The sequence below is a fragment of the Coptis chinensis genome, chromosome 1 (assembly GCF_015680905.1).
Source record: "Coptis chinensis isolate HL-2020 chromosome 1, ASM1568090v1, whole genome shotgun sequence".
Lineage (NCBI taxonomy): Eukaryota > Viridiplantae > Streptophyta > Magnoliopsida > Ranunculales > Ranunculaceae > Coptis > Coptis chinensis.
Window position 1 is genome coordinate 54,769,959 of NC_141456.1, and position 25,932 is coordinate 54,795,890.

At 36.7% G+C, this 25,932-nt stretch overlaps 2 long non-coding RNA genes across 2 annotated transcripts; both read left to right on the forward strand.

Moving 5' to 3' along the window:
* The first annotated feature begins 7,573 nt into the window (after window positions 1-7,573).
* On the forward strand, window positions 7,574-10,342 carry LOC147524581 (uncharacterized). Its single transcript, XR_015197026.1, has 3 exons — window positions 7,574-8,002; window positions 8,105-8,224; window positions 10,025-10,342. It is a non-coding gene; the product is annotated as an uncharacterized LOC147524581 (long non-coding RNA).
* Window positions 10,343-13,376: 3,034 nt separating this feature from the next.
* Window positions 13,377-14,122, forward strand: LOC147524582 (uncharacterized). The gene is made up of 3 exons (XR_015197027.1): window positions 13,377-13,444; window positions 13,553-13,656; window positions 13,928-14,122. It is a non-coding gene; the product is annotated as an uncharacterized LOC147524582 (long non-coding RNA).
* Window positions 14,123-25,932: the final 11,810 nt, after the last annotated feature.

The following is a 25,932-nucleotide window of genomic DNA, read 5'->3' on the forward strand; positions in this document are numbered from 1 at the left end:
AGTGTTCTCTTAGAGTCGAACTTGGAGTGGAGTCGTTGCTTTGCCAAAGAAGTGATTTCTTTTAGCAAGTAAGATTTTACTTTTTTTTTGTTATCACATTAAGCATTCTATAAAGGTTTTATAATGTTGTTTTGATTTAAAATTTCATTAAATAGGGTGTTTGGAAGTTTTTTTAAAGGTATTATCTATACATAACCTGTTTTGGCCGCAATCTTGTTTAACACGATCGGATTCTGGATTGCTTTAGTGATTCTTTTGGATACTGTTGGATGCTTATTAGCGATGCTATTTTTACGTTGGTTTGTTTGTAAAACTCTTTCGAACCATGCCATAGTTTCCGAGGGATGTTTTAACATTATATTTTTAAGTGAACTTAGTTCTCCTTATTGAGTTTTATTTGAACTTATATTCTTCCGCATTTGTGTGTGTATATATATATATCGGATCAAGTAGTAAGAAATGTGTCGATCAAAAAATTACATCGTTAACACTCATACTTCAAGCCCTGAACAGATTGGCCATCAATTTTGGTCACACTAGCCTTCTCGAAGTTAAAAGCTTGTTTAGAACCATTAACCTTTGCATCACCGATTGGGGGTAGCAAGTTTGGTCGAGGTTGGGCTTCTTCGCTTTGTTTAAAACCACTAATCTTAGCATCACCGGAAGGAGCAGTGAGTACCGTAAACTTCTTTTAGTTTATTCTTATTTGCCACCTACTTCTTTTCCCCTAAGCTTGGTCTTTTTATATTGCCACTACCTTTACCGAGTCGAAATGGCTACTTCCACCTTCGCCTCTTCTCTCCATCTTTGGGTTTGCCACATTAATTTTTTTCTCGCGACCGATTTGGTAGTAGCATCGAAGCACTCTTTTTGATGACCACCTCTAACGTGCCCATTAGAACTACATTCTGAACAATAAATGCCTTTGCCGGAAACTTTACGAAATATACCAACCGGGTTAGCAATAGCACTCTTCACTCCATTCTTGTCATTTAACTTGGTCGGTTTAACAAAAAAAAGAACCTCCTACCGATACATTCTTGCGAACCAAAATTGAATCTCACGGTACTCTCTAGAGGCGGTATATGTTGTGATCATACAAGATTTTCCGCCCGTCACGAATGCTTTTCTCCTCCTCAGCTAATGATCAATGAAAATATGGTGGAACTAGCAGATCGAGATCGGGACACATCGCGATTAGTTTTAGTTGGCCTGCAAGAGCCGCTCGTGAAAGGTAGCTATAGGGGAAAGCAGAGTAAGGGAAGCAACGCTTCGGTAAGCAGCTGTGAAGGTAACCGAAGTCGACTATGACTTGTCATTGTCCTTCCGATCGATCATTCATTACATAACCCGCTCCCGGTGATAAAAGACTGGTCCGCTTTATCTTGTTTGAGGGCGTTAAAGGTAGAAGATAGGGCCTTGTAGTTCTTAGAGTAGGGATGCTATTGACCGATATGAGGGTTGTATTTCTTGTTGAGGGAGACAGTTCTTGTTGTTGAAGTAGTCAAGGCCTTCTTGTAAGAACTATAGGTAGAATGAGCTAACATAGAAGCCAATGTCATCATCACTTTTGATGTCTTAACCAAATCAAGAAATCGAATGAAGTCCGATCCCGACTCGAGATCCCAATGCCTAGGTAAGCGTGATAGAGTCCTACCTTTATGAGAGGTTAACGGTTTCGAGGTGGCTTGAAAGAGAAACGGGTTTCCTCCGAATTGGATGTTTTCACAAGTGAATTATACAAGTGCCCCTTCTTTTCTAAACTTAAGGTGCGAACTACATTTACTATAGTTAACACTATTATTGAATGGAGAATATTGTAAACAACTCCCGAATAATTCTCGATGCATGTGCATTGATATTTTGTCGAGCAAAACCACAAATAAGTGTAAGAGAATTGCTAAGCGTCCTCACCCTTTAAGGGTAGGACCATCCTACCTCTAATTAAAACAAGAAAAGGTGACCAAGAATGTTTTGAGCTGCTTTCTTTAAAATCATTTTTTAAAGTGGGTTGAGTCCAATTAAAAACAAGAAACAAGAAAAGGGAAATAGAAGAGAATTCCAGAGACACAGGCTATGTAATTTCTTTTGATGTTTGAGTTGGTCTTCTTCAAATTGATTAAGTCATTTTCTCTTGGTTAGTTATGAACAATTATCAACATATCTTGTGGCAAAGTTGCTTTCCAAATCTGTTCCTCTTTAAATTCATAAATCTTCCAAGAAAGGTTCTTTACAACATAAGCAATCCACTAAAGCATTTGAAATTTGAACAAATCACACAAGTAGTTATATCTTGTATTGTGGTCATAGTGGAAGTGTGGAACCATGATGGGATGGAACAAAGAAAGTGAGTGCTCCGACCAGATCCCGCATACAAAATATAAAGAGAACGTTATGGACGAATTCAGGTATGATATGTTCATCACTAGACCCGGATTCAAAGTGGGTCTTTCAAAGGTGAGGGTTGGTCTATTTTTAGTTTGGATGAGAAGGTAGTGAGTCAACTCACTTCTTGATTTTTGGTCTTTACTTCATTTAGTTTTAATAAAAGAGGAACCTCTAGAAATGGTCAACAAGTAAGTTCTTTTGTCAGATATAGAGGTAGGATGGTCCTACCCTTAAAGGGGGAGGATGCTAGCAATTCTCTAAGTGTAAATAATAATAATAATAATAGTAAAATGAATAGAATTAGAGTGTGAAAAGTTAGAAGAAATAATTATTACCATGATTGGTAAACGAGATGAAGTAGAAAACTTGCCTGGTAAAGAACCGAATACAAAAGAGTCTATTGTTTTGAAACGCCATTTAGAGATAATGATTATAATAATATGTTGGAATGATAATTTGTTTAGCAGTCAAACAATCCATTTAGAGTGGATACAGCTCATTCGTGAAAAAATGAGAGAGAGAGTCATAGAGCAGTTGTCTCCTTTTATATATAGAAGAAGTGTGAACAGATTGTGTTCACAGGACTTACAAGTGAAATAGTAATCAAATTGAGATTGTTAGTAAGTAAATTAATTTGCTCCATTTGCAAATGCCTACTTTGGAAAGTAGTAGTGATACAAAAATTAGAGCACTTTTATGGTGCCTATGAGAATACATAGTAATAGAGAAGAATAAAATCACTAACAAATTTAATGATCTTGGAAGCGATTATTTTTTTTTTTTATTTTCTTAACCAAAAAGAGTGCAAAATTTGGGTGTTTTCGAGGATTTTTGTGTTATACTTTATTCAAAATGGACAAAATGTGGATGTCCAAGGATAGGCTAATGAGATGAATATATGTAGGGGTTAAGAATTTTCTTCGTTTTGCAAATCCAACAGAGTGAGACCATTCTCATAAGATGTCCATGCAAACACCGTGGTGAATCTTTGTGAGTTTACTCAAAGGAGGTTAGAAACCACCTTTTTGAATCTGGTATCGACCAACACTATACTAACTGGATATATCCACGGGGAGAAAAGTCATAATGCAGCCCCTTCTAGTGTCGATGGAAATGGAGACCATCAAGATTATCACAACATGGAAACTCCAGGAAGATGCGCAAGTACAAAAACTTGCTAGATCTTTGGGCGTGACCAATTCACGGTGATCTGTAGAGTTTGAACAATTGCTCCAAGATCTTTGAGAAACCATTATATGAAGGGTGTACAAAGTTTACCAAGTTATCAATGGTGGTTAAACTATTCAATCTAAAAGCCAAAGGTGGGTGGTCGACAAGACTTTTCGAGTTCTTGAAATTGTTTGGAGGCGCTTCCGGAAGGTCATTTACTACCGTCCTTCTTGAATAAGGTCAAGAAGACATTGTCCGTCTATGGAATGAAGTATGAAAAGATACATGCATGTCCTAACGATCGCATCCTGTCTGAGAGGTGACACATATAAGGATCTTACTCTGTGTCCTACTTATGGAGCGTCAAGATATAAGGAGAATAAAAATATGACCGAGACAAGTAAAGGTGTGCCTACAAAAGTTTTGTGGTATTTTCCACCCATCCCAAGGTTCAAAAGATGTTTGAGGCAAACAAAGAAAGGATTTGACATGGCATGCTGATGCAAGAGAAGTTGATGACAAATTGCGTCACCCAGCAGATTCCCCAGCATGGAAGACTATAGATTGCATGTGGCCAGAGTTTGCAGCAGATTCACAAAATCTACGTCTCGCACTCTCTATAGATGGTGTCAATCCACACGGTTCTATGAGTAGTAGGTATAGTTGTTGGCCAGTTATGTTGATCACTTACAACCTTCCACCATAGTTGTGCGTGAAGAGAAAGTTTATGATGCTTACATTGTTGATATCAGGTCCACGACAACCAGGGAACGATATTGATGTGTACTTGAGGCCCTTGATTGACGACTTAAAAATTTTATGGAATACTGGGGTCGATGCTTATGATGCTTACCGACATGAATCCTTTACATTGAGAGCTGTGCTAATATGGACAATAAATGATTTTCTCGCACTTGGTAACCTATCCGGCACATTGCGTTAAAGGATATTATGCTTGTCCAATATCGGTGAGAATACACCTTTCGCTTAGGATGAAGCATTCTAAGAAGATTGTATACATGTCCACCAGAAGATTCCTCCCAAAGAACCACCCTTACAGAAAGCAAAAGAAGATGTTTAATGGTAAACAAGAGTTTCGATCACAACTAGAACTATTAACCGGTGAGAAAGTCAAAGAAAAGGTTAAACTGCTTAATATTTCTTGGGGGAAAAAAGTTAAGAATGTAATTGCGAAGAATTTAGCAAAACCGAAAGGGCGGAAAGAAGTTACGAAACGAAAATTGAAGAAGTCAATGGGTAAAAAGGAAGCGGCGAGGTGCGAGAAAAAGGCAAAGGCGCCAACCACATCGCCAAGGGTTGATAATTGGAGTCGATGATATTTTGAAATGTTGGAAAAAGTCGTCAATATTTTTTGAACTGGACTATTGGGAGTATTTGCCCTGTTAGACACAACTTGGATGTCATGCATATTGAGAAGAATGTTTGTGGATGACATTATTGGTACATTGCTTAACATTCCTTTCAAAACAAAGGATACTGTTAACGGTCGTCTTGATCTTGAGGATATGGGAAGGGCGGAGTTGGCACCAAAGATAGGTAAAAGTAAAACTTTCCTACCCCCAGCTTGTTTTACATAATCTAGGGATGAAAAAAGAAGAGTTTGCCAAACATTGCATGAGTTGAAAGTTCCCGAAGGATACTCTTCTAATTTCAAGCCCCGCGTTTCAATGGATGATCTAAAATTACAAGGGCTGAAGTCACACGATTGCCACGTTTTGATGCAGTAGTTGCTTCCTGTGGCTATACGATCTGTCTTGCCAAAGCATGTGAGATATGCAATTATCAGGTTGTGCTTCTTCTTCAGTGCACTTTGTGCAAAAGTAATAGATGTGCAGCAACTGAGTCAAATTCAAAGAGATGTTGTTGTCACCGTATGTATGCTGGAAAAATACTTTCCCCCATCATTCTTTGACATCATGGTTCATCTCACGATTCATCTTGTTAGAGAGGTGAAGCTTTGTGGTCCAGTTTTCTTTCGATGGATGTACCCATTTGAGAGGTAAACCAACTTACTGAGCTTTCCTTTATCCTTGGTTCGTATGACATAGTAAGCATCATTGTACCATTTTCCCATTGAAATGTCTTAGGTACATGGTGGTGTTGAAGGGTTATGTACGAAACCGCAATCATCCAGAAGGTTGCATTGCTGAAAATTATATTGCAGAGGAAGCAATTGAGTTTTGCGGTGAATTCTTATCTCGACTTGGATGCAATTGGAGTTCCTCCCAATTGTAAAATCACTCCTCGATGATATCTTTGGTGGGGGAGTTACCCCTGTAGGGGGTTCCCGCTGCTGAAGTTGATAAATGCTTGCCTTGGAGCAAGCGCATCTTTATGTGTTGCACAACATAGGAGTTGTTGAGCCTTACATAGGGTAAAATATGTTGATAGTTTATATCCATTCTTCCATTGGTTTAGAATTTCTATAGCTAAATGTGAGATTGCTTTTGGTAACTAAATAGGGAGCACATGGACTACCTAAAGAAAATCCCCCGTCACTCAAAGAAACCAACATGGTTACAAGAAGAACACAATCGTACCTTTAGTGATTGGCTTAAAGAAAGGGTACAATTAAGCAATTCTAAAGTACCATTTCTTCTGTAAACTCCATTTAATTGTTACTAACCCTTAAAAGAACACAGGTTTCACAAGAGCGATGCATCACCAATAACAAAGTCTCGGATACCTTAATGTGAATATCTCAAGGGCCTCAGATGCATATATTAAATTATGAGAGCTATATCATCAATGGTTATCGGTTTTCCACAAAAAAATCGGGATGCTTCGTGTCACTCAAAAAAAGTGGTGTGAGCTTGGTGGCCGTAGTAATGCAAGTTGCAAGTGCGAAGGATAAGAAACCAGCCTTTTCTGATATGTCCTTTTATGGAGTTATTGTTGAAATATGGCTGCTTGATTATTTTAATTTTCACGTTCCAGTGTTCATGTGTGATTGGGTTGATAGTAGGAATGGTATCAAGAAAGATGATTTGGGTTTCACATTAGTTGATCTTGGTAGAGTTAGGCATAAATCTGATTCGTTTATCTTAGCTTCTCAAGCCAAACAAGTCTTTTTTGTTCCTGACCAACTTGATCCTAAGTGGTGGGTTGCTCTAGCGACTCTAAAAGATGTTATAATGTTGGCTTATATTGGTAATGACGTGTTTGATGGGGACATAGGAGACAAGGTTCATCCTGAAGTATTTCCAAGTGCTGATTCTTTTGATTTGATTGATGAATCTCGGTTAGTTTACACACGTGAAGACTGTGAGGGAATATGGGTTGAGAATGAATCATCTAAAACCTAGTCATTTTGTTTTATTTTCTTCTCTTTTGTTTCTGGGATTTTTTTATTGTAAGATTCTCTATAAGTTGTCAATTGATCAAGATTTTTTTAAGCCTTAGTGAATCTTGTATTTAGTTATTTCTATTAGTTACTTTTTCTGTTTTTCCATTTGGAGCTTTACTTATTTCATGAGTAGACTTCATCTATGCCAGGTATTATTCAAACAAATTGCTATTACTAGGTGTTTATATATATATATTTGTTTTTCCTTCTCAGGTGCATATTCTTGTTCATCTCATATAATACTAATTAATGCCCTGTGCTTATATTCTTAAGCTTAGCCTACTAGCCATGGATCCGGAAGAGGTTGTCCATTCTGAAGATGAGGTTGTTCATTCTGAGGATGAGGTTGTCCATTCTGAAGACGAAACACCTATAAGTACCAAAGTAAAAAGGAGAGGTGCAACCTGTAATGCTTTGTTTTTTCCGGTGATTGGGATGGTATCATCATAAGAGTTCACTTTGATGGGAAAGGTAGGCCTATAGGTCGAAAAGTTTGTAATAAGCCTTCCGGTTGGGAAGGTGCTCTTCATGAGGAGTCCGATTCCCCTAAGTGCTTTTCAAAAGTGGACGAAAGCACCACGAGAACTTTTAAAACTATTATGGGCTGGGCATCTTGGTAATTTATTTTGAATGTTGAATTTTATTTTCTTTTTGTTTCTTATCTTGCTTGTAACTTGGATTCGGTTTATTTATTCGTGACCTAGATAAGATTTGATATAGATATAAGGTATAGGAAGTCAGTTTTGAAATCGTTTGGAGTTAGATGGAGGACCTTCAAGAATATGTTGACTGTCAAATATATTATGCCATTTAAAGATGATCCCGAGGCACTTTCAAAACCACCTGCAAAGTATAAGCTAATTAAAAAAGCTGACTGGGATGCATTTGTGAAGTCGAGATTAACAGAAGAGTTCCAGGTATGTGTGAGACATTTAAATAGGTATATTGTTCTATTTAAATTAATAACTTTTTTTTATCCATTAGGAGAAAAGTAAGTTACAATCTGCACGAAGGGCAAAGGGTAAGTATAATCACCGAGTTAGTAGGCTTGGATATGCTGGCTTGATAGATAAGATGGTAAGGACTTGTACAACATTTTTAAATCTTAATGTACATAGTAAGCCATATCAAATACTTCATAACTAAATTGATTTTTTTTTTTTGTATATCTCATTATAGCAAGAAGAGTTGGGAGAATCGTTTGATGAGGATGATAGAGCTAGCTTGTGGCTTTTAGCTCGGCAGAACAAGAATGGCGAATACTTTAACGATGATACAAGGAAGGTGGCAGAAAAAATTGTAAGTTTTGAGCTATGCTAGCACGGGTAATAGAGTAAAGTACTAATGTTAATGTTGATCCACTTTGAAGTCTAAATATCACCCGACTCGTGTTTCCGGCATCCCACAAGCCAATTTCGGGCCATGTCGGACTCGTTCAATTTGTATTATGTCAGTTGTAGGTCATCTCCTGATGTAGGACAAGGTACTATTCCATATCAATTGGATAGTGCAACTGTAGGGATAATGAAAACCATGTTGGCTATATATTGGAATGCCCGACTGTTATAAGCTTTGCTTTAATTCAATATTACATTTATTGCTAGTGTCTTTGGACGTCTTCTAGGTCCCTTGACAACAAGTCCTTAATGTGTAGGACAGTAGGTCGCCTGAGTACAAGTCGTTAGTGTGTAGGTTGCATAAGCATGTTAGGTGAGATTTGGAGATAGCATGTATTGTGTTTGGATTGGTGATTAGCATAATCTCTTTAAACAACTCCTTTTCATTAGGTTGTTTGATTGAAAATGGCCTGACGAGAAATGGTTAATCGAGCTTGATGAAACAGGCAAACCCCTAGTTTAGTTATCAAGTTTAGATGAATTAGAGCATGTCTAGAGGAACAGATCCTTGTGTTTATGATCAGAGCATTGAACTTACCAATTCTTGTGATCATTATGGAGGTATAAAAAAGAGAGAGATTGCAGATATTGCCTTCAATACCAGTGGGAGCTAGGCATGGCATCGACTGACTTACTTAATCGACTTGCGATCTTGATCACTGCATCTGACACCCACGAGATGAGGGATTAGCATCGAATTATGCCCGAATGCCTTACCTTTAGAGCCCAATAGTTGGTGCTATGTAGGAATTTTGGAGGTTTCAATCATTGTATGTTGTAGAAATGAACTTTAAAAGAGTTTCATTCACATTTATCCATTATAGAGGTGTGAGTCAATTCATATCCCTTTATATGAACTAGATGTGAGTTTGAGAAAGAATTGGTCGCACTTCTTGGAAGGAATTGCCTACTTAACCGAAGTCCGAAAGCGCACCAAAATCAAGTCAGGGTGTGGTTCATTGTCTTCATTTATAGAGATTCCATAGATGACTCTTGATGCTTTGTATGGAAAGATTTTGTAACCACATGTTATTTGAAGATCCCATATGAACCATATTGGCTGTCATTTACACCCCTGCAGGGCATGCAAGCTTGAAGTTGAATACGAAACTTATATCCCTTACCGAAAAGTTCATGATTTTTTTTTTGATAATCTAGTTAATGAAATTATGAATGAGCTGTTACAATTTATGGGAAATCATATTGTACATCCGTCAAATTCTCTGTCACTTTGCGGAAAACAGCTTCGAGTAAACAAATTAGAGTGCAACTCTTTACTGTGTTTCTTATTAGCCTTTTTCATTTGATAAATTTTTGTATGCGGATTGATTTGATAATGTTGTAAGAGCAGATAATGTTTCTTCTTGATAGGAACGTATATAATTGACCTTGAAAAAACGATATAAGTAAGAGGAATGCGTCGGATTAATTTCATTTGGATTGAGACTTTATTACTTTTAAAAATCATTTCTTGATTTACGAAGACCTCTCTTTTAATTCAGTTGTCAACAAATTCTAAAGATTTGAACTTTAGAAGTCCTTGAGATTTATAGCATTTCTAAATGTTATCCAATTAGGCATGGCCAGTTCACCAGTTAGCTACACTCACTAAGAAAACACACGTTGAGAATGATGGGTTGATATTTTCTTTCTCAGTAAAAGTATGATCTATCTTGCTTAAGAAGAGAGAATGTTTTCGCAGGACCAACTAAAAAAGGAAGAGGCTGAAGGGAAGTTAGTAACCCAAGGAAGCGATGATGTTCTTACGAAGGCATTGGGGACTCCAGAACATTGTGGCAGGGTTAGAGCAGGAGGGAAATATGTCACTCCAACTACTTACTTTAATCTCCCTAAACGGGGATCAAAAGCACATAGAGCAGAGATGGAGTCCACGATCCGTAAGAAAGAAGAAGAAAACCAGGCATTAAAGGAAAGAGTGAGAGAGTTGGAGACCTTACAAGGAGTGATTAGCTCGCAACACATAGAGAAAGTTGCCTCCAATGGTTCCAAGAATAATAGTAAAAAGTTTAATGGAAAGTCCAAATGATGATATATTATCTTCCTCGCACTAACAACAAGATAATTAATAAATGTCTTGAGAGAGCATTGGGTGTGAATTCGAGAAAGAAGTCGAGAAAGGTATTACTTTAAATAAATGGCTCTGAGAATGTAAATACTTTTTCAGTTTTGAATTAACTTGTTCAATATGTGCGTAGGCAATTAGTGGTGCTAAATCAAAAAGCGGAGGCGTCTCTAAACTAAAATTAGGAAATGAGCAGGTATATGTTATTTAGCGTGCAATCTTTAAATGTTACTTAAAAAGATTGTCGATTTTAAATTCACTGTTATATCTCTTTAGGATGTGGGCTTGAAGAACGGTAGTGTTGCTAAGCTTAATATCAAAGTGGCGATCTTTCAACATAAGTCGGGAGGCGACAAAAGGGGTAATAGTTTTTTTTTTACTAATGAGTTAGAGAGGCATAGGAAGGTAAATGTTTTTACAACGGTGATAAACTCAAAAGTGATATGCCAATATCTATTCCGGTCGGGGAAATAAGAAGGTAAATGTTTTTAATTTTTGAAACTTTTAAACCTACCAATAATGTTATGCTCAATTGTTACGTTGTTTCAAAAGTGTAAAAGGCGGCTTTGGGCTCCAAAAGCAATATTGTTGCGGATGCTATTCTAATTGAGGGGTTGGGACGGATGACAATATCCATAATGTTAAAATGGGAGAAGGCTATATGCGTGTACAAATCATACATGCAATTTTGGCAAATTCTCTTCCGCCAAGACCGATTCGGATGATGATATTACCACCGTGGGAGGTGCGGATTGGCTACCACGTGGCTTGGCCAAGTGGCTTTGTGGTATTTGACAATTTGGCTATCTCAAAACCTATGTTAGGAAACAAGGTGTATTTGTCATTTTCATATTAACTAAAAGTAATAGTTATAGTTTACAAATATCTATTGAAAGTGTCCTTATAATGTTTGTTAGGCTGTGGGATCAAAAGACAATGATAATGGTGCTAAAGCCGGATCAAAAGGCAATGCTAATGGTGCTAATAAAGCCAAAAGTGTTATGCCAATTTCTAAACCTAAATCAGGAAATGAGAAGGTAAAATCTCTAATTTCTAAAATAATTATTCATGGTACTTACTAGAATTTTAAATTTACAATTATTTTAATGTTTGTGGTTGTTTTAAAGTGTAAACTTGCTTTGGGGTCCAAAAGCAATGTTGTTCTTTGATGCTTGTATAATTGAGGGGTTTGGACGGATGACAAGATCCATAATGATAGAATGGGAGAAGGCTATAATGCGTGTACAAATCATATGTGCAATTTTGGCAAATTCTCTTTCGCCAAGACCGATTCAGGATGATGATATTACCACCGTAGGAGGTGCAATTGGCTACCGTGGCTTGGCCAAGTGACTTTGTGGTATTTGACAATTTGGCTATCTCAAAACCTATGTTAGGAAACAAGCAGGTACTTGTCATTTTGATATTAAATAAAAGTGATAGTTATAGTTTACAAAATCTATTGAAATTGTCTTTATAATGTTTGTTAGGCTGTGGGATCAAAAAGACAATGATAATGGTGCTAAAGCCGGATCAAAAGGCAATGATAATGGTGCTAATAAAGCCAAAAGTGTTATGCCAATCTCTAAACCTAAATCAGGAAATGAGAAGGTAAAATCTCTAATTTCTAAAATAATTAATCAAGGTACTCACTAGAATTTTAAATTTACAATTATTTTAATGTTTGTGGTTGTTTTAAAGTGTAAACTTGCTTTGGGGTCCAAAAGCAATATTGTTGCTGATGCTTGTATAATTGAGGGGTTTGGACCGGATGACAAGATTCATAATGATAGAATGGGTGAAGGCTATGTGCGTGTACAAATAATCACGTGCAATTTCAGCGATTGCCCTTCTACCAAGACCAATTCCCCGATGATGACATTACGAGTAGGTGGTGCGGTGGTTACCCGTGGCTTGGCCTCGTGACTTTGTCACACTTGATAATAAGGTAAAATGTATTCTATTATATTTTTCTACCAATATTTATATAAATTAAGCCTATTTGTATTTATTATTCATTGTTTATTTATTTTTATTTTATAGAAAAATGAGGTTCAATGTGATGAGCATGATTTGAAATTATATTTGAAGAATTTGCGGTTTTGGTGGGCAATATAATGAAGGGAAATCATATAAGTGAAATGGACACGAGGATTTTTGAGCGTGAACTACAGTTTTATATTGCAAAAGATGAAATAATGGATATTTGTCATAAGCAAATGTTAAATGCCAATTGCATTGTAGTATATATCGGTGAGTGGAATCTTGGATTTATTTTTTTAAGAGATGAGTTGTTTAATTTATCGCATATGTCGCACTAATGGTAGTATGATTTTCTTTTAGATATTTGTATGAGAAATCTGAAGTTTTAAACGAGAGGTTTGGATTCTGTTATCCCGGTGATTTCAACTTATATATCTGCAGACAAAAAAATGAGATGAATCAAATGCGGTCTCAAATAGATTAATGGCAAGACAAAGAGACCAAGTTATTTTTCTTCCGTACAATTCGGGGTATGCTTGTTGGTCATGTTCTTTAACATATATGCATTCTCATTTTATTTTTATTTTTATTTTTTATACTTTCTTAACTCCTATATATGGTTGTATAGGATTCATTGGGTTTTGGTAATTATTGACGTAAGTGCAAAAAAAGTATATTTTCTTGATTCATTTGGAGGTGTCCCCGATATAAAGCTAAGATGCATGGTGAACATTGAGTTGATGAATCTTGTTTTATTTTGTATGTCATATATGCAAACAACTTGTAACTTAATTGTAAAGTTCGTTTTTTAGTGGGATGAAAACATTAGCATTAAGTGAAGGAAAAAGAGTGGAACCAGAGTGGGACTATGTCAAGGTAAATATCTGAGACTTGAATGTGAAAGATTTACTTAGTGTATTGAATGTGTTTTGACAATTTGTTTATGTTTTAGGTGTAGTGCCCAATTCAACCCGGGGAGGATCTGAGTGTGGATATTATGTCTTGCATTTCATGAGACATTTTATGATAGATCCTAGTCAATCAATTAAGACAAAGGTTAGCAAATCTTTCTTGTTAATATATTCTGAAATATCTATGTAATTCTTTCTTGTATACGTATATCATGTATACTAAATTCTTTGTTGACTTTACGTACTCGTGTAGCTAATGGAGTTGGCCAACACTATCACCTATACCACTGCTGAGCTTATTGAAATTCGTATGGAGTTTATTGACTTCATCGAACGATTTATCTCGCCAAGCCAAATGTATGTGTATATATTGCGATAATAGTATTTTGTTTTTATTTTGTTTGCTGCTTTGAGATATGGGATGACTTTAAATGTAGTAGTGTATATCTTGAACCACAACCCATTTGCATTGTAGGTATTTTTATTTATTTTTTCTTCCGTTGTGAGAACTAGGTCCCATCGCATTGTTATCTTCATGCCTATATAAAATAATATGTTTTTGGTCAATGGCTTGAGCTTTTGGTAGCAAATATACTAATAATGTTTCTTTACTTTATTTGTTTCTTAGGTTTGACAACGTTTGATCGATCGATGGATAATGCTTAATTTGTTGATGATGGAATTGATTAGAATGATTTTTAGTTTGGTTGAATGTGTTATCAAATAAATGTATTTAGCATTTTTCAGTGATGTTGGATAAATGATAAATTGATGTAAGGAATAAGTATTTTCGAATGGCTTGAAAATATATGGGTTGAAGTTACTGTAGATGTTCTAATTTTATTTTTGAGAATTTTATAGCTATTTTATTGGTGAAATAAGTTTACAGGTTAGGAATTGAATTACAGGTTATCATGGAGTATTTTTTTACTGGAAAAATATAATAATAATATATATAATAATAATAAAAAAAATGACGGTTTTAGAAGAACTGTCACAGTGTAAACTATTTGTTGACGTATTTTTTCCCATAAAATGACGATTCTACAGTAGTCAATGGGCATTTCATGACGGTTCCACAATAGTCAATGGGTATTTCATGTCGGTTCCACAATAGTCAATGGGCATTTCATGACGATTTTGACGTGAACTGTTAGAAAATATTGTTAATTTATTGACGGTTACATATGAGGTGTCATAATAAAATATACCTACTATGACGTTTTAAAGACTAATATATGTCATAATGAGAGGACCTTTTAAGACGTCCTTCTATAAACCGTCATAAATTTAATGACGGTTTTGGTTGACTTTTTATGACACCCTCAGTAATGACGGCTAGTTTTTCAATCAGAAAGTGTCATGATATGTATTTCATGACAGTTAAAAATTGTCATAAAAAGGCCTTTTTTTAGTAGTGGACTAATTAACTACTGAATGCTGCGTTGATTCTATGATAAGGAATTAGGGGGGATTGATTCCACCTTAACTCAACTTAACTTACTAACGACGAATTTAATCGTAATCGAATTGAGCGCTCATTGAACAATTGGTTCTTCCTAATCCCTAATTACACATGGCACTTCTACCAATTCATAACTAGCATGTGAACGATTAAACCCATTCTCATGGTGAATTAATCGTTTCTAGAGTGGAATAGAAATTACGACGACTCTACGATAATCAGAATCAAGCTTTCATCAAGGCTTCTCAACCCCCTCTAATGGAGGTTTAACCGAGAATCATTCCGCAATCATTTCCAAATAAATCTAAACTAAACATAATATCAAGATTCTAACTTTACTAATTTAACAAACAATAATTGAAATCTAATTAATACTTAAGAAATGATATCAACAAGAATTTAAACTAGATCTATAAATGTAATGACAGAAAATGAATTGAATAATAATAATACTAATTTATTTATCTAATCAATGAATAACAATACTTTTAAAGGTTTAAACTAAAACAAGAAATGAAATGAACTAAACTTAATTAAAAAAAACAATTAAAAACTAGATCTAGAAGCTATTCTAATGGCTACTCTCTATCATAAGCTCCCAAATATCTTAAGAGTTAAGTCTTCTTTGTTGATATGGAGGAAATCAGATCCAAAATCGTGCATGGGCTTGGAGCCATGTTTTGGGCCAGAGAATCAGGCCCAAAACCCAATTCCTTCAGTCCACAGACCCCTTTTTAGCTAGATTCGGCTTCAACAGACATTTCATTCACTTTTGCTCCTTTGATTGGGCCAAGGCTTGGACCATTGGAAAGCTCTTTCCGAGCCGGTCGTTTTGACATAAGGTAGGCCCAAATCCGAGGTCTGAGTCCAAATATACGGTCTTCAGAAGTTCTGGCGACTTTTGTGCCTTTGTTTACGCCCGCGTGGACTTTGACTTTTCACCTTTTGATCAGGCTTTACAAAGGCTTTGTCTTCTTGAATCTTGGCCTTTAATCACAGAACTCCTTAGCAACCAACCATTGCTCCTTTATATCATCAAAGTGGTACATTTCTGCACATAATTGACTTTGAAGCCTGAAATGCATAAAAACACGTAATCAGTATTAACTCTTAATTATTACTCACATAATTGGTCTAAAAGTATGATTATTAAGGGGTTAAAACTACAGTTTTTGGGATCTTATCATCATCTATATATATTTCGATTCTCTTCCGGATCTTGCTCTCGAACATTTTCTCTCCCAGCCGCTGAAAAGTGGCCCCAGCATTCTTCAAGCCGAACGACATCCTAGTATAACAATACGTACCTCCTTCCACTATGAATGACGTCTTCTCTTGATCAGGCCCATACATCGCAACCTGGTTATACCCAATCGATGCATCCATGCATGAGAATATTTTGAACCCCGCCATTCGATCCACTAGCTTGTCCACCCGCGACATGGGATAGCAATCTTTAGGGCACTCTGAGTTAACATCTGTGAAATCGACACACATACGCACCTTGCCATTCTTTTTTGGTATCGCAACTATGTTGGACAACCAATCCATGAACTCCACTTCCCGTATTATTCCTGCTATTTTTAACCTTGCAACCTCCTCGCAGATTCCCTCTGCATACTTCGGTCTCACGCCTCGCAATTTTTGTCTTACTGGCTTTGCATCTTCCCTCATGTGCAAACGATGACATGCAAAATCTAGATCCAACCCGGTGACATCCTCTATTGTCCAAGCAAAAACCTCCTTGTTGTCAGAGAGGAACTGTATCAGTTTGTTCTTCCACTCCTCGGGTAAACTGGTCCCTACTGAAGTAAACTTTTCTTCCTCCCCCACCCCCAAATTTACTATCTCAACCTCATCAAGAGTTTTCGGTGCCGTCGTCGTCTCCGCCTCCCCCTCCGCAGAGACATACTGTAATTGCTATGCATGCCTCTTCCTAGGGTTCGATGTCTCTCCCTCACCCCCTCAGATCAACCTCTTCACTGTCCCCTGATGACTATTCCTCTCCATCACTTGATCACCGCGAACCTCGTACATCCCCGTTGGGGTGGGAAATCGGATCACATGGTAGTAAGTGGATGGTACTGCTTTCATCTCGTGAATCCACCGCCTCCCTAGGATGGCATTGTACTGCGAATTGGCGTCCGGCCACCACTTTGAATCGAGATAACACTGTCACTGGTCCCGTTGTCACCGGGAGCAAGAGTTCTCCTAAAGGCTCAGTCATGCTTCCATTGAAACCATGCAAATTAGTCTGCGATGGTCTCAACTACTTTATGTCGATCTTCATCTCCTCCATTGTCCCCCTGAACAACAAATCCACAGCGTTGCCACAATCTACTAGCACCCTTTTCACCATGTAGTTACCCATTGCCACTGTGATTACCAACGCGTCCTCGTGCGGGGAGTTCACCGCCTTTAGGTCCGCCTCAGTAAATACTATGCTCCCCCTTTCCACCGCAGACCATAAGGCTGGTCGCGAATGTCCTGATATTTCATGAACTTGTTGTATGCTCACTGTTCGTCTTATCCTATCTCGATGGGTGTTGTGACTCAATATCTCCCCGCTGAAAATGACATTGATTGTCTCCAGTATCCTTCCCTGATCGGGTACCGGCTCCTCTTTCCCTTTCCCTATGGTAAACTCTTTCAGCAACCCTTTCCCTATCATCCTCTGCACTAACCACTTAAGCGCATAGCATTCATTTGTCTCATGGTTCTGTATCTGATGGTAAGCACAATAAGGCTTACCTGGTATTTCCTTTAGTTTGTTCCATGGCCCTTCATAGCCCTACACCCTCTAAATCAACGGCCAGTTCAGCATTATCTATTCCGTTTCCTCTCCCTATACTCTTTCCTGACTTCGCTTCTCCCCCTCTCAGGACGCGAAGGGTATCATCGATACCCACTGCTTCGCCTGTCTGATGCTTCGTATCTTCCGCAATCTTCACTTTTTTCCAATGACAACACGGCTTTCCCCGGCCTCTTCACCTCTTTCTGCATAGTATCCTCATATCTTATATATTTCTCCACCATGGGGTACAAATCTTGTAACGCTGCGATCTCGTTCTTAGCCACGGACTCGTGTACTCTAGTCCCCGGGCGCAACCCTCTTTCAAACGCAATCACCGCGGTTCTTTCATCCAAATTTTCCACCTTCAGTGTCTCTGAAATTGAATCTACATAAGAAGTCTCTCACCGATTCCGTAGATCTCTGTCTCACGTTGAACAGAGCCACGATATCAACTACCCGCTTCTTCTGGTGTATGAAGTGGTCCACGAAAGCTTGCTCTAACTCTTGAAAATTGTTTATACTCTTCGACAGCAACCGGTAATACCAATCAGAAGCTCCCCCCTTTAAGCTTGTGGGGAACATTATACACCGCAGTCCATCATATCTAGGTTCTTGCCACAGCGGCATCTGTTATCGGAAGTGGTGGCTGCTCGATCTCCCTTCCCGTCATACCTCTCAAATCTGGGCTGGTTGAACCACTTTGGGACCTCAGACTTCCAGATTGCATCAGCCAATGGGTTTCGGTTCAGCCCCGCCACCACCTGGTTCGCCACTCCACTTATACCCTTAGCTTGCCCCAGATTCACTTTCAGGTCACTGGCTATCATTTCCTTCACTTGCTCCCTTGTAAGTCCCAATAACACATTGGCCGCCAAGTTGGGTCTCCCCCCTCCTCTTTTTCTGACTCAGACACCTCTCCCTCTAACTCTTCTATGGTTTATTTCTCCCTCCGGAGCCCTTCGTTTTCTTCCCTCAACCTTGCTATTTCCTCGTGTAACAGTCGTGTTCCCTCCGACACGGACGCGGTGGTCTCCTCTCCGCCTTGCTCTCCCCTCTCGTTCCTCACTGATTCCACCTCCTCCTCTGCAACCGCCACCTTCCTTGGCCTTCCTACTCCTCTCTTCACTCTTGTGGCCATTTCTCAAGTTGTTTAGATCTTGGTCCCCACAGAAGGCGCCAAATGTTGGAGCTCTCAAGACACACTCACTATCTCTCCTCTCTTCTTAGATCTAGCCTCCTTAGTTTTGCCAAAAAAACCCCCCCTTTCTCTATCTCCCACTATTCTTTTTATACACCCTAGTCTCCCATCGCAGTCGTCTACCTGTCTTCCCATCCCTCGGCCCCTTTCTTTCCGTGTAGGTTTCTTGCCGGTACTCAAGCGTGATCATGGACCGACATCTTGTGCACCTAAGTTCTCCGCATATCTTGCCTCGGGTCCATCCCAATGTCGATCCCCTACTCCTCGGCTCGCACTCCCATAGCTTGCATCAGGTTGCATCACCCTTCATCCCCTATACCGCAAATCCTACCACTACAATGCCAACTTCATTTTGCGGTGTCTACCAAATTTTTGAATGACAATGCAACCTTATTTGGCATTGAGAAAGTTGGTTTAATATTTTGTATTATCCCCAAATTCACATTAGTTCTAACTATCTTTTTTTTTCAAAAGTAAAATATATCTATCACTCACATATGAAAATAATAAGAAGTAACGTAATAGTTTTAAAACATCTACTCATAGAACATAATCAAAGTCATCAAAAAATCTATTTTGAACATTATCAAACTCATCAAAAATTCTATTTTGTATATATGTAAGTACTTCCTCAAAAGCAAACTAGCAAAGCATGTACCATAAGACACGACTAAAAAGAGGATAGAGAAGAAAGTGGTAGTTGAGGGAAAAGGAAGTGGTTCAACAAAAAAAATGACACATAAAAGTTTCACCAAATAAGAATAAGAAAGAAAAGACAGTGGTTGAAGATGACAAAGAAACGAAGTCAAGCTCTTTTCACTATAGTTTTTATAACTTTTTTTATCTTGTACATAGAAACTCAAGGAATAAAAAATATGAAATAATTGATTTCATTGCTCTAATGTGTATAACATCATTTGGTCCCCATGTTAGAGTGTTCTTTGATGATTTGTTGTCTTATGGGAGTTGGTAAAAAAAAACAAACAACATAGTGGTTGTTATTAAAACAACCGAAAATATTTCTAGAGTGTTTGGCATGCTAATGAGTGAGAATCATGTCTTCCATATTGAGGTAGATGCGGACGAATTGAGTAAAACAGAGTTTGCGATTCGTCACTTTGGTGTAAAAAAAAAATTGTCGAAGGAGTTGATTAAAAAATTGTATATTCAACAGTGAATTCATTGAATAACGTGCAGGTTGTGAAGGACTTCATCAAACTTACCTTGTTTCATTATACATTCTCACCACTATTTTTTTTCCCAAACACCATTGATCAAGCAGGGGCGGCTTAAGATAATCGGGGGCCCTAAGCAAAGTTCAAATATGGGACCTTCTACGATTACTATGTACCAATAAAAATTGTTATATCTTTTTTATTTTTTTCTCACAACATCTTATTAATTTGTTTACGTTATTTCATATGATCTCAACATTTTCTTTTTTCTTTCTTGAACAGTTTTCGCACAAACTTAAAACTTCAATTGATTTATTTAACAAATAATTACAAATAGAGAGAGAATACATAATAATTTTACACCAAATGCAAGTGCCAACTAGTAAAGTTGGTAAAACCTTTGGGTGATAATACCAAAGGTCTAGGGCTCAAACCCCGCCAGCATCAAAGAGTTACTGATCTAATTTAAAATAGGTTTGCCGCAATAAAAAAAAAAATCCTACACCAAATAAAACAAATATTGAAAGAAATAAGGATTATAGAGAAAAACCATAGAAGGCAAAAGAATGATAGATGTAAGATTGAATTGTTGGTGTTATACTTGATTATTTGTTATGGGATGATGAAGAACTTTAATTAGTTATGGATGTGTGCTATTTTTTTGTTGGAGAAGGCGAGGGAACTGAAGGAGTTTAACTATTTAATACTACTTTAATGTGATTTTCTAGTTTCCAACTTTCCAATATAAAAAGGTTTATCTAATGGTTAAAAATAAATTAAAAGCAATTGTTGGTTTTGGTTTTAATTTTTTTTTTTTTTCCCCACCTAATAAACTATGCTATCAATAACGGTCATCTCGGCCGAATAATCTCATATCGCTTGAAACCAATTATTTTTTACCAATTTATAAAATTTTCTCACCGATCCAATTTAATCACCTAATTGATCGATTAATCGGTCGAGATGATCGATTTCTTGCTAAACTAAGAAAAAAAATTACTTAAAATATCAGTTCCCCATAAAAAAAAATGCGTAAAATTAACGAATTGGATTCTTAAACCGTATTAATAATAATAGAACCTAATCAACACACAAAGCTAATAGTTTACTTATAGTTCCCTCAACGAAAGTTAAATATATAAATTATTGTATTATCTCTCTAATATATATTATCGCTTCTCTCTCTTTCCCCCTTATTCCTTTAAATATTTATAGTCAAAACTCGTTGACTATTTGTTGACTAACAAAAGTTGGACTAAAGTATAATTTCCAACTATAAATGGACCAAAGCCTAATATCGCTACTATAAATAGGACCAAAACCTAAATACCCCTTATTGTATTATCTACAACTGCTTTCTGTGAAATATTGTGGTCTGTTCATAACTAATATGTTGCTTGTAGCTGGCAGGTTGTATCGAAATTGGGCTTCCTGAACTGGTATTGTTGGTATTTATTTCTCAGGAGAGTTTGACTTTACATTGTTTCAGGTCCTCATTTCTGGAGTTTAACGTTTGCGTGTGTGTGTATAGAGTTGATATTTTGTTGACTGATGCTTTTGCAGTGCCTACCTCGTATACTACCTAAAAGGAGAACTGTATTTGATCACTTTGCGATACTGTTATCTGTTGCTTTTGTGTGGACTTACACACACATTCTTACGGTTGCTGGTGTGTATAAGAAGAGTTCTTTCAGAGTACAACAAAGTTGTCGCACAGATATTTCTGGACTCATTACCGCAACCGGGTGGTGAACTTATACCTTACACGACCACTTACCATCTTAGGTCTTTTAGATTCTATATCTCATTTAAAATTTGTTTGTTTTGTAAATGGCATCCTTATTTGTGTGCATTAGTAATATTAAATTGTGTATATTCTCCTTTCAACACCGTTTATGTCTTTGGTGCATGACAAAAATTTTAAGTAACCTATGGTAAATAGGCAACAAAATATATTTAGTATTAATCATGTGGCAAAACTCACTCGTTGGATGGAGAACATCTTACTGATATAGTTAGTTTGTTCCCTCTTTGAAGTTCTGGTCATTAAGTGTATCAAATAAGAAACATGTTTGTCTGTGCAAAATACCGATATAAATGAAAGAGCGAATCAAAGAAAATAACGGGAATGTGGTTCCTACATGAGAAAGGTAATGTCAACCGCATACGTAGTTGTCAAGATTAACTTTGCGACAACTCTTGATTGTGTCCACTGAAGTTTGTTCCCTCTATATTTAGTGAAAAGCAAAAATTAACTATCCATTTGCATGTTTCTCAAGATTGTTCATTGATAAGCACCCAAAAGTGTAGTTTAAACTCTTTAATATTATTACATTTAGGCCAATTATATTTATAATAAATATGAGTTAGTACTGTTTACGTGTTTTTGTGTATTTCAGGTCTTGAAGCTGTTTATGTGCTTAAAGATGTCATTTTGCGTGGAAAATGAGTCAAGATGATTGCTAGAAGAGTTTTATTTTTAAAGCCCAATAATCAAGAAAAAAAAACATTTTCAAGCCCGGTTAAAGCTGGGAAGTCAAAGTTAAAAAAAAAAAAAAAAAAAAAAACCAATAGAAATTCAAATGGACGTATATTTGGACTTGGGCCAAAACGACCGGCTCGGAATAAGATTTTCAATGGATCTATCCTTTCCCTAATCAGAGTTGTAGAAGTAGATAGAAAGTGCACTTAATTAATTTTGAGTAATTGTGGCCTCTTTAGACTTAACCTAATGGACTTTGGGCTCACATTAGGGATCCAAAGTCCCCCTTTTGGCCCATACACGAAAATGTAACCTTAACCCTCTTCTATATAAAGAGGGTTAAGGCTAAACAAAACTTGGCTACTCCCATCATTAGTTTAGTTGTAATTTAGGTCTCTCTCTCCCTTTTCTTTAGTTTAGGTTTAGTTAATTAATTTAGGTTTGTAGCCTCTACCTCCATTAAGCCTTCATTAATAAAGCTTAGTTTTATTTAATTTATTGTTAAAATATCTTTTATTTATTGTTTTGATATTGTTCATCCAATGAATCGCGGCTAAATCCTCCATTAAAGGGTTTTAATGAAGCCACGTGGGGATGTGTTAATTAGAATGGTTTTTGTGCTGATTTTATGCTTCAAGCCCATTGGGATGAGATTTAGAGATGAATCTCATAATAATGGACTAGAGATTGTAATCCTATCAAAGAGATTTGTGGGAATGCAATCTCTTAGACTAGCAAAACTATAATTAGAGATAATCATAGGTTTGCTAGGGACCAAGAAAATCGATTCAATGACTATTTAATGAGCCATTGAATCACGTGGTGGATTTCCCCCCTCTCTACATTCATTCTCATTGATTAGAATTCACTGTTTTTGTATTAAAGTTACTGTTTTTATAGCATAAGAATTACTCTCTCATTAGTGAATAGTAGTTCATTCTAAATTCGTACCAAGTACGTGCAAACAAAAGTGGATCGAAAACAAATACTCCCATATAACAACTGTTTTAGAGAGTATTATTATTATTGATTAAGAATGATTTTAGCATGTTAGAACTATTGTTTTCACATCTAGTTTTATTCTCTTATCACTCATTGTACTTTACTTTTTTGGGTATTTAGGTTTTGGTCTTATTTATTTAAGGGTATTAGGCTTTGGTCCATTTGTAGTTGGAAATTAGACTTTAATCCAACTTCTGTTAGTCAACAGACAGTCAACGAGTTTTGACTAACAGAAGTTGGACTAAAGTCTAATTTCCAACTATAAATGGACCAAAGCCTAATATCGCTAGTATAAATAGGACCAAAACCTAAATACCCCTTAAATATTTAACTTTATTGGTCTATGTAGTACTCCAAAATTGAGTTCGTTAGATGATGTGATTACGAGAATTTGATATTTCTTGTTGTATCTCGGATAACTATTTAGAAATATTTCGTATGATTATACTATTATATATTTTGAAAGTGTCAAAGATATATATATTCGATATAACCAATTAAATCACTAATTAATCACATAACACTACTCGACCGATTAGTTTCGAAAACCAATTTTAATTGCTTAGCTAATAAAGCAATAGTGGGTTGTGGCTAGATTATATTGGGGGGGCCTAAGCGGAGACCTGTGATCAAGAACACAGTGGTGGAGTATGAAGTACCTAGAGAGTGAAAAAGTGATGAATCAAGAATCCTGGCCAAAAGTTATACAAGAAGACTTTATGAGCGGCATGGAGTTCTATCGTGACCCTACAAAAATGAAATCATGCGCCCTTATTCTTTTGGTAAATTGCAATCTCAGTTCACTTAGTTTGTTTTGTCATTTTTTTTTCATTATTAACTTTTTGCATGTTTACTAATAACCGCTTAATTTATTCGGTTGTTCTTCCGCTCGCTTTGTTCGTACAGTGTGTTCATAGCTTCGGTTTACAATTTGATCGAGTCATTGAGGGGGTAGCAATTGGTTGAGCCAAAGTTTTACAACTTGGTAAATCTCTTCTCTGTGCTTTGGAGCCAGCAAAGTAATACGAAGCCCTTAGTTCGGTTCTTCTTGCGATCATATTATCTGTTAAAGTATACAGAAAATTGTAAGACCTAATGAGAAGTAAGCAAATGGAACTGTAGGACCAGTTATGAATGATCAAGGAACAATGAATACTTGTTGAGGTCGACTAAGTATTTGTCGAGATCGACTAATTAAGCTTTTTGCCTGTGAAACTTTGTCCAGTGATGGTTGGAATGCTTTTTGCAAAACTAGATTTTAAGATATTGCATAATCACTTTGTTAAGCACAAAAAATTAATGTAATGATAGCAGCAAGTTCGTAATGCGTATGCAATTGCGAGTTGAAAGCAACAAAAACCAAAATTAATAGACATTGAGATTTGATGGCAACAGTTCCAATCAAGCTTCATTGTAAGCAATATATCTATAATCCAATGAGAACTGATCCAACAAGAAATGATGGTAAAAGAAAGCATCCAAATCTATGCTGTAACGTTCACAAATAATAATGCTTGCAAACTTTTGGTATCATCAGGTCCGTTGAATATGGTAAGAAATTAATTAAAGCAATAGTATGTACGTGCACATGTATGTACTATTCGTTAACGTATCCATTGCTAGTAACTTATATATGAACATTAAAAGTCTAATATGGTTATGATGAAGTAAGAACGCCCATAACTAATCCAATCTCATTGTAAAGGACTAAAACTTTACATACAAACTAAGGTCATGATAATGAGAAAGTGGCTGCACTTTTCCTTTAGAGAAGAGTTGCCTACGTATCAAGTCTTTTTGCCAGACTCGAATCAAGCCAATTGTAGTTCCATAGAGATTCAAGATTGAGAATGTGACATGGAGAAGATGGAGAATGGAGATGAAACATAGAATCCTCCTCCTCCTTTGGTCACCTCTTTGTCCTTTATAGCTTTCTTTAGTACTCCATAAATATCAATTAAATGAGATGACTTTTGGTGCTCCCTTTCATTGATGACCTTTGGTCCTTGTGTAACCATTTAGTAACTCATGACTCTTGAGATGTCCGGTTGATCTATTAGGTCAGTCATTAGTTAGGTTGATCAATGATAATACATGTGTCGTTAATATATTCAATATGAATATATGTCCCTCACATTGCCCCCTTTCGTTAGGTTGTGCTTTTAGAAAATGATTTGACGAGAGTAAGTAATCTATGACATGTGTATTGTTGATTAGTAATTGAAGATCTTATCTAATTGATTCTGGAAGTACGTATAAACCTTGAAGAAGTTATTAATCTGGCAAGAAATGAAACCACGTGTTGATCTTGGTTTGTAGTAGAGATTGTTACAAACTGTATCCCGTTTTGTAAGTTGGATGACGTTTGTTGCTTGGAGCTTTGTTGCAAGCTAATATGTTAGTTTGTGCTCCTAGATCGTAGTGCGTAGATTTGATTTGAATGATAATTAGCCTTTAAGTGGTAATTACAGTTAAATCGAACTTAACCTTTATATTGGCGCTAAGTTGATTTGTGGG